The sequence below is a fragment of the Apium graveolens genome, chromosome 5 (assembly GCF_009905375.1).
Source record: "Apium graveolens cultivar Ventura chromosome 5, ASM990537v1, whole genome shotgun sequence".
In the NCBI taxonomy this organism is placed as follows: domain Eukaryota; kingdom Viridiplantae; phylum Streptophyta; class Magnoliopsida; order Apiales; family Apiaceae; genus Apium; species Apium graveolens.
This window is the reverse complement of record NC_133651.1, coordinates 249,990,273-250,003,996: the sequence shown is the minus strand read 5'-3', so window position 1 is coordinate 250,003,996 and position 13,724 is coordinate 249,990,273.

Here is a 13,724-nt window from a genome sequence, read left to right as displayed (position 1 = left end):
AAAATTAGGGCTAGGGTATGATATTATACCTTCCTTGGTGAGTAGAAGTAACTAAGGAGCTTGGAACAACCCTTGAAAATCCTTACCAAAGCTATATCTAAACAAAAACACAATATAAAAAGTTTCAAGTTCTTGAAAACACTATTCGCCCTCTACTAGAATGATTTGTTTGAGATAGAAAACCTTTGATTCAAGCACTCAAACTACTTGCTCTTCTTAGTTATGAAATATAGGATCCAAAGAAACAAACCTTATAATTTTCCATGGAGTATAGCTTGTGTTTTGAATTTCTAATTCGCCATTTTGGTGAAAAATTCGAAGTGAAGAAGATGAAAAGGGGGGGGAGAAGCTTGCTTTGTTTTATTGATCTTTGTGCATAAAAAGGCTTGGTTGATATCCTTTTGTTTTGTTAATTAACCTTTTAACCATGGTTAAATTTGTGTGGCTTATAATCAACCAACAATTCCTTCCCTTTTGGTCATGCTTATGTCATCCTCCTATGTCATCTTCCCACACTTGTCTTCTTCTTGTTGGTGTGATGACATCATCATCCCTAACCTCTTTGATTAACTCCTAATTACTTGGCTAATGACCGCTGATCTGTTATACGGTTCGCTTAACTTTCGTTTTCGTTTATTGTTTGAGGGATCATACTCGGGATCTTATTACTTGGGTTTCCTTAACCTTTCTCAATACATTATATTCCTTTTATAATCCTCTCTTATAATCCTTAAATTTAAATCCTCTTTATCCTATTACCTTATACTCAATTCTTTTGGTATCTGTTGGATTTTCGGGAAAAATCAAAGTGTTCGAATTTGGATTCTGACGATCTTTACATACACTTATATACCACATAGAGTACTAATAAGATCTCAGAATATCAATAAAAGAACCTCTACAAAGTGTGGCATGAAAAGTTTTCTCATTCAGCATAATCAGCAAAATCACTATTCATAAGGGTTACAAAAAGTCCAAAATTTTTGGGGTTATTACAATCTCCCCTCCTTAAAAGGATTCCGTCCCAGAATCAGATAGAAAACAGTTGGGGATGCTTTTCTAGCATTGGGCCTTCTAACTCTCCAGTCAATTTTCCCATATTGTGGTTCTGCCACAAAACCCTGACTAGCACGATAACCTTTCTCCTAAGCACTTGTTCCTTTTCGATCTATACCCTTCCTGGTTGCTCCATGTAGGTTACGTTTGGTTGCATGCCTATGCGCTCATATGCCCCTATTTGTCTGCCATCCGGATTACACTTTCTTAACATTGATACGCGGAACATGTTATGAACTTGGTACAGTTTCGGGGGGTAGGGCTAGCTCATATGCTAACTTCCCAATATGTCTTAATATCTCCAAGGGTCCAACAATTCGTAGGCTTAGCTTTCCTTTCTTTTGGAACCTCATCCATCCTTTCCAAGGGAATACCTATAACAACACTAGGTCCCCTACTTCCTATTCTTTGTCCTATCATGTCAAATCAACATACTTCTTATGTCCCTCTTGGGCTACTACCAGCCATCCTCTGATTAGATCTATTATATCCTTGGTCCTTTGGACTACTGCGGGTCCGAGCATCTTGCGCTCTACAACTTCATCCTAACATAAGGGAGATCGACATTGTCTTCCCTCAAGGATCTCATAAGGCGACATCTCAATACTGACATATCATCTATCGTTGTAAGAAAACTCAATCCGTGTTAAGTGATCGTTCCAAATTCTTTCAAGTTTATTGCACAGACCCTCATCATAACTTCTAGCGTTATAGCTTTTGCTTCTCAATACCCATTTTTTTCTAGTTCGTAATCGTTACTATCTTCCGTTCCTAATATTATACTGGTTATACTTTTGCTCGTTAGCGTTCTATAACCTTTTAATAACCACATCAACCTTAGTATCACGAACGTGTTAGATTCGGAATACCACCGCATTGATACTACTCCTTTCTAGCTGCTTCTATCTTTGAAAGCTTGATCCATTGTATAGAAGTAAAAGAATTTATTGAGAGATCACTATGATCATGAACACTTTTTATATCGCATAGTTAGTGCAGAAGGTGGCCAACCTTTAGTACTTGACAAGCAATTAAACAATATGTGGTATCTTACTAGGCTTCTATCACACAGATGGATAGTCATTCGGCAATACCTCCCCTTCTGGAAGGGTTGTTCTTCTCAGCTTACATGAAATGAAAAGGAGAGAAAAGAACGAATTGAAGAGAATTGTATATATATATAATATACTGCCACAAAATATCTGGCTTGGAATCTACCTCTGAACTATAGAGGTTTGTCATAGGAGAACAAAACATATACGTATATATATCAACATCAGGTATTATAGCATCGTATTTCACATGCCTAAATATTTTTGCTATTCCGTCCATCATTCTATGGACCCATGCTCTTGCACGAGCTTATACACAATCACCTTTGAAACTCCCTCGACATCGAAAATCGAATCTGGATTTCATTCTAAACATCATCGTTACTAGAATTCTATGCTTGCACAACAACCTTCCTCGTATAGTAATACGACTCTCTATTGATAAGAAGGAATAAGTATTCAATAGGTAGATAATCGACTTAATTAGTCTATCAATGATAACTTATACACCACCGCGACCCGATTAGTGGTACTCAATCTCAATATCCATTACAATACAACTCTCACGGTTGTAAGTGGCTCATTATTCAAAGAATCGTCGATGCATTACCATAATCCACCACTGACCTACTATAGTCATTCATTTTCCTCGAAATCTTAATAGCTAACCATACAGAGTCCATACCTGTCGTATCAAATTCTTCTAAGGAGGTAACATAATCACCATTCATGATTCATGAAAAATACTCCTGATCCTGACGTACATTCATGACATGAAGCAGATAAAATTGCAAAAGAGTTTCAATCAAAGCAACGATAGCAGGTTAATACCATTCTTAATCATATGCCTTCAATAGAAGACTTAACTCAAAGGTTCGTTTAGTCCTTTTTGAAACATGGTCCTGGCTTATTCTCAAGATAGGACCTTCTAAGATAGATAGCCCACTCACGGTGATTACATGAATTAAATCTTTACCAAACTACTATTACGGTTGAGTATCGCACAATCATCAGAAGGAATGTCAATCTTTCAAACCATAATACAACCTTCACGGCTTTAACCATCGTCACTGTATTCCTTTGGCACGAGCGCCTATAATTGCTCTCTTACACTTAGAGTGTCGGCCACCTCCTTGGCCTTTCCTGATAGTAAAATTTCCTTACAATCAATGTCATTTTAACCACCTCCAACTAAGTTTTCTACCTCATTTCAATTACTGCATATGTGAAAACGCTTTTATTAAGTCCCGGTGAGAAAAAAAAACATCACCATTTTTCCATAAGTCATTGCCTTAGTCTTTAGATGTAAACATTGTCACGACTGACTCTCGATCATACTTAGGATGTCTCTTACCTTGGGTCCTTCTCGTTTTCACAATCTTCACCTTCATTGGGTTGATCTATACTTTCTTATGGTTCAACACGTGCCCACTTGGAATTATTATAATTACATCATATTTTCTTTATCAAAATTTTTATTCTTCAAAACTTCGAATATTACCTTTCTCCTTGTAAAACCTCTAAGGTTATACTTAAATCCTTCATCATGTACTCCCTAGGTACAGGGTATATCAAGATACCATTACTAATAGTAGAACCATTGTCTATATACTTCTAAAAATTTCTCCACTGATCCTTAAAGGTTGTTGTTACCTTAATCTTTTCGAATTCATATTGTCAAAACTCATGATGTCCCTATTAAGGGTGAAATGCCAACCCTTATACATTCCCCTAAGGTTCATCTCAAGTTATTGAGGTTATATCCTTAATTCCACCTTTAAAAAGGTACTTGCATCCTTATATGGATAAATAAAGTCATATATCCCTGATAAGGGTATCTTATTCAATCATTTCCACCTCGATAGTCTATACCGATTTCACAATAGCATCCTTATTCAAGTTAAGGTCAATCCATATGGCCTCCAAAAGATAAAAATAGTTATCCGCTTTTCTTTCCTGATTTGGTAATGATCACATGAATGTTCTGAAAGATATTGGTCGTGTTCAACGTGAACTTCTTCTTAATAAATCCTTATTTACTTTTGTTATTTATCTCAACAGTCATCTCAATGTTGGGATATCTTTCATACCTGGCGTCTCCCTTTCTGGGTATCATGCCCCTGGTCTTACACTTCACATTCTTGAAGGTCACTTCCTTCATCCAATTTTCCTAATTTCTTACTTTCTTGTCTCCTCAGTCTATCCGCGTCTCATTGTTTATCCTTCGAACTATCTCAAGGTTTCCTCGAATCCTCCCAACTTAAAGGGGATAAAATATATGTATCTCTTATGCCTTCAACCATCAATTTTAACCCATGGTGAATCACCCTCCTCCTGATGATTACATACCTTTCTATTTCTATTACTATGAGTCTTTAGGGTTTCCTCATACCCAACTCCCTTATCATTCCTCAAACTCTATTACCTTTATATTCCTTTCCACTTCAGTTTCTTTTTATTTTCCTTTCTCTTATAATCATTTCATGAACCCACTAATCATTGACTTCGAACATCACGTCGTTCTGGGATTCGTGTCCTCAGAACGAATCTTGACAGCTTCTACAATCTAATATTCATAATTCATCATACTCGTCCGCCTTTGTTCTGGCTCTAAAGCTTTTACATTATCTCCATAACCTTGGGAATTACTTTCTCGAAAACAATTGACTGAACTTTAATCAGTTTATCATAACCTCTGGCTCCGTGCCTTTCTTGGTCTTCACCAGCGGGTGGCCTCTCTCTTAGGAGGGTAAGTGACAAAAATAGTCTTTTGTGATTCGTCCATCATTTAGAATCTCAAATGATTCCTATATTTCCTTTAGCCAGGCTCTCGCCTCTACTGGGTTCGCTTGTTCCTTGGAACTCTGAGAGCTTAGCGACTTAAAGATCCTGAAAGAATTTCCCACTGCACTGTCTCCTCAGGGTGGTGGTTGGGGATAATAGTCTAAGTTCTTTTTTAGACAGGTCCATGAATTGCCCAATAGGAGTACCATCCTGGTTCTCCCTATCTTGTTCGACTTCTGTTTTCTCAGTATGAAATGTTTCAACCTTCTCCCATAATCGTGGTTATCTTATACGTTAAAAATCCTTGTTTTTCATTTCATTATATTATGGGTTCTTTCTTTCTTGATGGCGACCTCCCTGACTATCACATTCAGGGTTTGCCCTAAATCTTATTCCTCGAACTATGGCTTTCATCTAAGATCTCGTCCTTAAGCTCTTGAACGTTTGGAACCCAAATTCTGTAGGAATACCTCACTATTACCTTATCATCTTTCTCGGTATTAATCTCTTCTCTATTTGTTGGCTCTCTGCCTTCATTCATCACTTTTTCTTGGCACAATATGATCTTTTCCAATAATTCGGGTTGTATTGCAATCTCAAACAGCTTTTCCGTACCGGCTTCGGTTACGTTCACTCCTATTTCCATTTCCTCAAAATCTCTTATCAACTCTCCCAAAGACATTATCATCTTGAGTCTCTCCTTTACACTAAGGGCATTAGCCACCATTTTGGCTTTCCCTGGATGATAAAGAATCTCATAATCATAATCCTTGATTAGCTCTAATCACCTCCTCTGGCGCATGTTGAGCTCTTCTTGCGTGAAAATGTACTAGAGCACTTATGGCTTATGTAAATCTCGCACTTCTCTCCATACAAGTAGTGCCTCAAATCTTTAGGGCAAAACTATTGCCACGAGCCCAAGCTCTTGGGTGGGGATATCGAATTTTATATTCCCTTAATTGTCTTGACGCGTACGCGATTACCTTGTTGTGCTGTATAAGAAGCACCCTAATTCCTTATGCGAAGCGTCACTATACTTCACAAAATCTCCTTTTCCATCCGGCAACACCATCATAGGGGCCGTCACCAACCTTTGCTTCAGTTCTTAAAAGCTGTTCTCGCATTTCACTGTCCATTCGAACTTTTCAGTCTTACGAGTAAGCCGCGTTAAAGGGGCTACTATCTTTACAAACTTGAACGAACCTCCGGTAGTGACCGGCCAATCCTACCTCTGGTAGTCGCCCTAACCATGGTTATCAATTCCTCAGTGGTCCTTTATTCATTCTTGTCAGGATCCTCCAAGGGATCCTCCTCAGCAACAATCCCTTCTAAGACAACATTCTCAACCGCTACATCCTTAATATGAACATCATCCGGTCCCTTGTTAGGACGCTCTATCAGATCCACAATATGATCTCCAATAAGTAATAAAACATCATCGCACTGTTGCTCCTCAACCTCACGGTTCGGAGTCCCGCTACCATATACGATAACGAACTACGCTTCTATCACGATATTTATAAGGGTTCCCATAAGGGTTTTAACTGTCAGTACTACATTAGGTAGTCCGACTATGAACTTGGCAAGAGTTCTTATTATCTTAGTGAACTTATTATTTTAACGTCACTTCATCTCTGAGGTTTATAACGCTTGGCTCTGATACCATTTCTGTAACACCCCCAAATCCGGGGTCGGGGATTCGGGTTGTTACGAGTTCCATTTCCCTTATCAATACTTAATCTTAACAGTCAACCAACTACTGCGTACTGTGACCCCACAATATACACACACACACAACAAGTTATAGTCTCAGAGATGAATATCCAAAAATAACACAAGTCATTTTATTCCACAATTATAAACCATTTCACCATAAAAGGGTTTCTGAATAATTTACATATTCTTTGCCATTATTACAATTCATAAATATACATAAGTCTGGTACATCAAAAGTTGAAAGCCTAGCCTATTGGTAGATCATACCTCAGCTACAACGGCATCAACGCCTACAGGAAATTGCGAAACATTTCATATCCGCTCACGAGTTGGGAGCTTGGTCCTGATCATCTTGTCTATCTGTTGTTGTGTGATGAAAGAAGGAAGCAAGGGTGAGCAACAAGCCCACCGAAATAATATGCATAAGAATTAACAATATATGAGCATTCTCATAGTAATCATGAAAGTCTTGGTCAAGAAAGAATGAACCAAGTTTGACCTCTTAATGTGACCAAGTCGCAAAATATTTAGTATATATGTACATGTATACTTTTCACAATCTTTGAAATCCTCCGACATGTATAATATACACAGAGTTCTAGTTTATAACTGTATAAAAAATATCGTTGCAAGGTGATCTCATATATCTAACCTTGTCTCAACATTTTTCTGAAAATCTTTGACATGCATAAGATAATCATTTACTAGATATAAGTTTAAAAGATGAAGTTACAAGATACTCCAATATACTTATATCTTTTCCGAATACTACTTGAACTACCACCGTTCAAGTTATAATTAGTTTCCAAAAGTTCATCACATAGATGAGACTACAAGATAAGATTTGAATAGATTCAATCCTTGAAATATCATGATAAATAATGAAGTTAAGAGATACTTCATTAAGTCCTGATATATATATACACCTATATATATATATTTCATACACTCCTTGAATACCTCTGTTATGAAAATTATACACAGAGTTGTAATATCCAATAAATTTGGAAATGAGAAAACCTTAGCATAAACCTGATATCTTGTTGATCAGGCAAAGATACCAATAAGTAACCTTTTCTACTAGTAGATGGACGAATTCCCCACTGGTCATCACCCTGGCCGCAATAGGACCTTATGATGGACTGCCACTCAGCCACTTACGCATTTGATGGACTCCCACTGAGCCACTTACACTTTCACGGACGCCCGCGGAGCCCATGTTGCTTATGCCGACTCAAATAGATGAACTTACTTCCCGAACGATGGGCAAGTAATCAAGATGTTTTCTCAAAACAACAACCTCGTTGCGAATGTAAAATACACCACTGAGCCGGATCCCTCAGGTTTTGAGCGAGTATTTAAATCCCCTTCGAAAGGAAGGTCTTAAATATAAAAATGAGTTTTAGGATCCGCTCTAACTTTTAAAAATCATTTTGAAGACTCGAAAATATTTTTAAGAATGTTTGGAGTAATGCTGATTTAATGAAATAAATCAGTCCCGATATATTAGAAAATATCTGAATATTATTATTTAAATAATATTCCCAAAAGGATAATCCTTATAAAAATAATTGAAGTAGAAGTTTTAAAACTTATACTTGAAATGAATAATAAATAACCAAAGATATACGATCTTTATTTAAATAATCAAAAATAAGTTTGATTATCAAAACATTATTCTTTAATAAAATAAAGAATATTATTTAATAAAATAAGCGGAGTCATAAGTCCTCGAATGAATATTCAAAATAATATTCATTAAATAAAATAAACGGAGTCATAAGTCCTCGAATGAATATTCAAACTAATATTCATTAATTAAAATAAAGTTATCGAATAAACCTTATTCGATTAATGGTTTTGAAAACTATTCATATATATATAAATATATATATATGATTTAGTGAAGCTGCTACAAATGTAAATGTTGATATAGCTGGTCCTTCAGGACATGCACCTCAACAAACAGTTAATAAAGTTGATTTGATCAAGAAGTTTGTTAGAGAGGATGCACCAGTACCTTGGAGTGAAACTCCTAGAGGAAAGGAGTGGACTAAGGAATGGAACACAGTTAGTTTTGTTTCTACTGAAAAAATTCTTGCTTAGCACCTGGCCAAGGCTGATGAAATGCTGATAAATGATGATTTCAAGGCACAGGTGAGAGTTACTGCAATGAGTACAAGACACCTTCAAGGTCAACACTCAATAACTCATGACAAGGTGAATAAAATTCAAGAATCTCTGATCCAGCAAGATATGAATATAAAATTATAAAAGAACAGATTTTTCAAGCCAGCCTTTGACAGAATTGGGTATATTGAAAAGACTCCGGAGAAGCAACAAGATCAGATTTATGAAATTCTAAAGAATCAAGCTTCTCAGCAAACTCAACTCAATGAGATCCAATCCTCAGTGGAATTGCTTGTCTCTCTTCTTTTACCTACTGATGCCAAAAAGGGGGAGAAAGTGATTAAGTCCAAATGCAAATCTATTCAACCACTGAAGGGTAAGGATGATGGAAATGATGACCAGGGAAACTCTGGAATGGGTAGAGGTCATGGTCAAGGCAAAGGTTTTTCATCAAGTAAAGCTGGAACTACAAGTCAAAGAACAAGTTCTGATACTGGGAGAAGAATAAGTTCTGATACTGGTAAAAGGATAAGTTCTAGTAAATATCTGGAACTTGATGAAGAGATTTCCAAAAGACTATTCCTAAAAGACAATCCAGGCATGGATATTGAAAGTCTGAAGGAAGAAGAAGCCAGACTTAAAGCAGAAAATGTCAAGTCTAAAGCTCAAGTCATGGAAAAGAAGCCACATAAGCCTAAGGGCATTGTGATAAAAGAAAAGACAAATTCTGAGGCAACCAAAGCCAAATCACAAGTGGATATAGATCCTAGATCCAAGGGCAAAGAAAAAATTGGTGAACCTGTAAAGGTATATATGCCAGTCATGGATCTGGAAGAAAAATCTGATGAAGATGCTAGTCTGATTTTGAAGAAAAAAGATATTCAAACAACCTCTGACATAGCTCATGTTGTTCAAGATCAGGACTTAGTAAATTCTGATATTTCAGTGAAGCAAGCAACCTCTGACATAGCTCAAGTTGGCTTGATATCAGATGATAAAGAAAAGTAAACCTCTGACATTGCTCATGTTAAACCTTCAAAGATGCTACTACCAGGATTCACAAAAGCTCAACAGACTCAACCTTTGAAGACTACATCAAGTGGTTTTGAAGCAAGAGTTATTACAGGAAAGGAAGCAAGAGACAAATCAGGATTGGGTAGTTCTAAAGAAAGGAGAGTAAACAATACTACCAATGATCCAACTTCCTTGAGTGAACCAGGAGTAGGAGCAACTCTTGAGAGATTGAATTAACTTGAATATGTACAAATGGTTTATCACTCTGTTTTGAAAGAAGATATCATGTTATATTTTATGACAAATGGGAGGGTATTCCAGATCAGGGAGAATTCTATTCCATTGAAGTATTTTGAAGAAATGGAACATGTTCTATTTTTACTTCAAGTGAAAAACAGATCAACAGATGGTGCTGCAGGTTATTTAAAATCAAATATTCAAAGACAGAAGAAGCTTTACTCTGTAAAGTCTGACATCTCATATTGTCCTAAGTACAGATCTCACAGTGGAGAAATTGTTGAAATGAAGCCTAATACTGTAAAAATCATCTCTACATTTTCTGGTATTAAGGGACTTGAATTCAATCTAGAGTCTGATAAAGCCTATATCATCAGACTAGATCAGGATATAAGGAAAGCTAAAATAAATGATCTCAGGGACGCTATTTTTCAAACCGGTGAAGATACAGTTGAACTGAAAAATGCTAAAAGGAGGATGGTCAATGAACTTGAATATGCTGAGAGATGTCTTTTGAAGAACTATCTCAGAACAACTCCTGACATCAAAGAGATTAGAAATTGAAGCCAAGTCAAAGATCTACAACTGCTTAAATTCTGAAGTGTATACAGACTGAAGCTGAAATTAAACTTTGAGGATGGTAAAGCTATTAGGACTATAAGTTGTAGTTATCTAGTTAAATTCCCATACATTTGTACTTAATTGTTTTGACATCATCAAATATCTGTTAAACTTGTATATTATGCTAATTTACAAGTTAGGGGAGATTGTTAGATATATTTGTGATGTCATGTTTAATATGATTTGTGTTTAGTTTTCAGATCTTACTTAACAAGACAAATCAGTACTTAACTGGAAATCAGTACTTATACTGAAGTCAGAACTTAAGATATCAGAACTTAAGTTGTCAGAACTTAAGTTATCAGGAGATATTTATCAGGAGATAATATCAGGACTTAAGAAGACTTTCAGATAAGGAAGGCGGCTGATTGAAAGGAAAGAAGATCGAGACTGAAACAAGAAGAGATATGCATGGAGAAGAATTCTATGAAGAATAGAATACTTGGAAGAGAAGATAACTGATTGATATAAATTAGGAAGCAGAATTATATTCGATATCAATTAGAAGATTATCTTGTAATTGTGTAGTATATAAACACAGATATAGGGTTTACACTATATGTGTTATCTTAATCGAGATTATTATTCATTGTAACCCTAGCAGCTCTCGTGATAATTTGTTCATCACTGAGAGAGAACAGTTCTTTGTAACAGAGTCTGTATTATGTTACTTAAGTTCTTATATTTGATTTGATTGTAGTAAACACTGTATTCAACCCCCTTCTACAGTGTGTGTGACCTAACAAGTATATATGATTGATGTTGACTTCAGTATGGGATGTTCTGAGCATCAAAGTTAGTACTATTATCTAATTTGATATGACATCAAAATGAGTATTAATATCAAGAGTTCGATTTTGATAAAGTTTATGATTCGGTCCATAATCATTGTTTCATGTTATTGTTGTTTACGATATTTTCGTAAATACAGTTTTACGAGTTTTATTCTCGTCAAGATTCAAAGTATTGCTGAAGTATTTCGCTTGAAAATATCAAAATGGTTTTGAATACAGTGAGAAACAATTATCCGATTCTTTAATAAAATTTCTGATTCAACAATTATGATTTTAAATGTTCCGCTCTAATGCAGATGTCAGTTTTATATCAAAATGACCATATATATGATATAATGAACTTGCTAAGCATTTCTTTCACTCATACTTTCCAGTTTTCAAATTTAACCTCCAGTGAGGATTAGCTTGCGTTGTTTAGCCGCGTAAGTCAAGGAAGCAAATAATAAGCTTTTGGAAAGTGGTTGGCCCAGGGTTTGCGGACTAGTGTAAGTTCTATAATGTAAAGTTGTTTATATTATATTATATATTATAGTTGTATTATCGTGTATTTGAGCCTAGTACACTTCTTTTCGAAGATATACTAGCGGGTTTAGTTTTGAGTTCTGAAATTGTTGAAAAGGAGTTTTAAAAGAAAAGAGAAAAATTTATTTGTGGAAATTTGGATATCTTGTTTCTAGAACTGTAACCTTAAAAGATCTTGGAGTAATTTGGGGTCATAGATGCTAAATATCTTCTGCTGGCATTTAGTTATTGATTAAACGGGTTGATTTGGATTAAGGTTTCATAGTGACGACCAAATCCTCTGACCCCGGATTTGGGGGCGTTACAAGCATGATAGCAAAAGCCTTCTGGGTCAAATCCAAGTCAATCTTCAAAAGAAACTGGAAGCAAGGATAAGAAAAATGATGAGAAAAAGGAAGATGAAAAAAAGAAAGGGGATGAAAGAAGAAGGAAAAAAAAGGCAAGATGGCTCAGAACCACAACAACAACAAACCCTAAAAATCCAAATTAACCAAGTTCAACCTTCTAAGCCAACAAACTCATACACTGAACCACCTCCTACCTCAAAGCATAAATACTTGTACAAATAAACTGCTAACACCTTTCTGAACCAATCACTTCAAATCAAATATTTCTCAAGAAAATCTCAAACCTACCTTCTGCTAAGCCATCAAACAAAATTCACTACAAGTCTGTTGGGAGAAAACCTAAGAAAATTTAAGTCACTGAGAGGGCCATCTGGAATTGCTATAATCAAAGTGATTTTCTACCTCTAAACTGGTACATCTCATATGAAGACTATTTTCAACAACTAGCTGGGGAAATGGTCACAGTTTGGGTTGTAACACTAAGGGAAGTAAGAATCTACTATCATAATGTGTCCTTCACATTTCTTGGCAGCAACTTAATGGACACCTTTTCACCCACAGAAATAAAGAGAGTGATAAGTTTACTGAAGGTTAAGGATACTGCAACCAGGACATGGAGATCTGTTTTAGCTGAATGCTTGATAGAAATGGAAGAAAGAAGAGCAAGAAACAAAGCTAAATATGAGGAGAGGAAGAGGAAGTATGATGAGGAAATAGAAATGTACATTCAAAGATCTGAAGATCTCAAGGCAAAAGGGATGAGCAGAGTTACCAAATATGGGAAATTTCTAAATGTCAAAGCTTGCACATTCTCAAGATTTAGGATTGATTTACTGATAAACTATTCAATACATGACAAACTCAAACTTGTGGAAGCTTTAAGAGGAACACCAATCATTGAGGAACTGGAAATACTTGTAAATTTAAAGGACCTCATTAGAGAAGAAACAGGAGATGAGACATTTATCTGATGTATGTATCTGTTAAACTCAAGAAATCACCTAATGTATAAATGTTGTATTTGTGTCAATTTGTATGGATAAGTCTAATTTTCCATTATAACTTGGGGTTAGTCTTGTTAACAGACATGAATTTGTGATAATCAATCTTCTCACAAATTGGGGGAGATTGTTGTGCAAGACATGCATGTATTATAACAAGACTAAGTCAAATTAACAACCCTAAGCAAGTTGTATGATCATCTAAGTTTGCATTTTGTATTGTATCACTTAAGTCTGTAAAAGTGTAATAAGATTAGACTGGAATATTTTTCTGTAAACAGTTTCAAACCTAAGAATAAACTCTGGAAGAAGATCATGAAGATAATGGCTTAGAGAAAGTGTGAAGAAGTTTGGAGTTGAATTAATCTATTTTGGGAAAAACATTCTAAGTCAAGAAATCTACAAGTCACGGATTATGTATTATAGATAAGTCATTCGAGAACTCCAGAA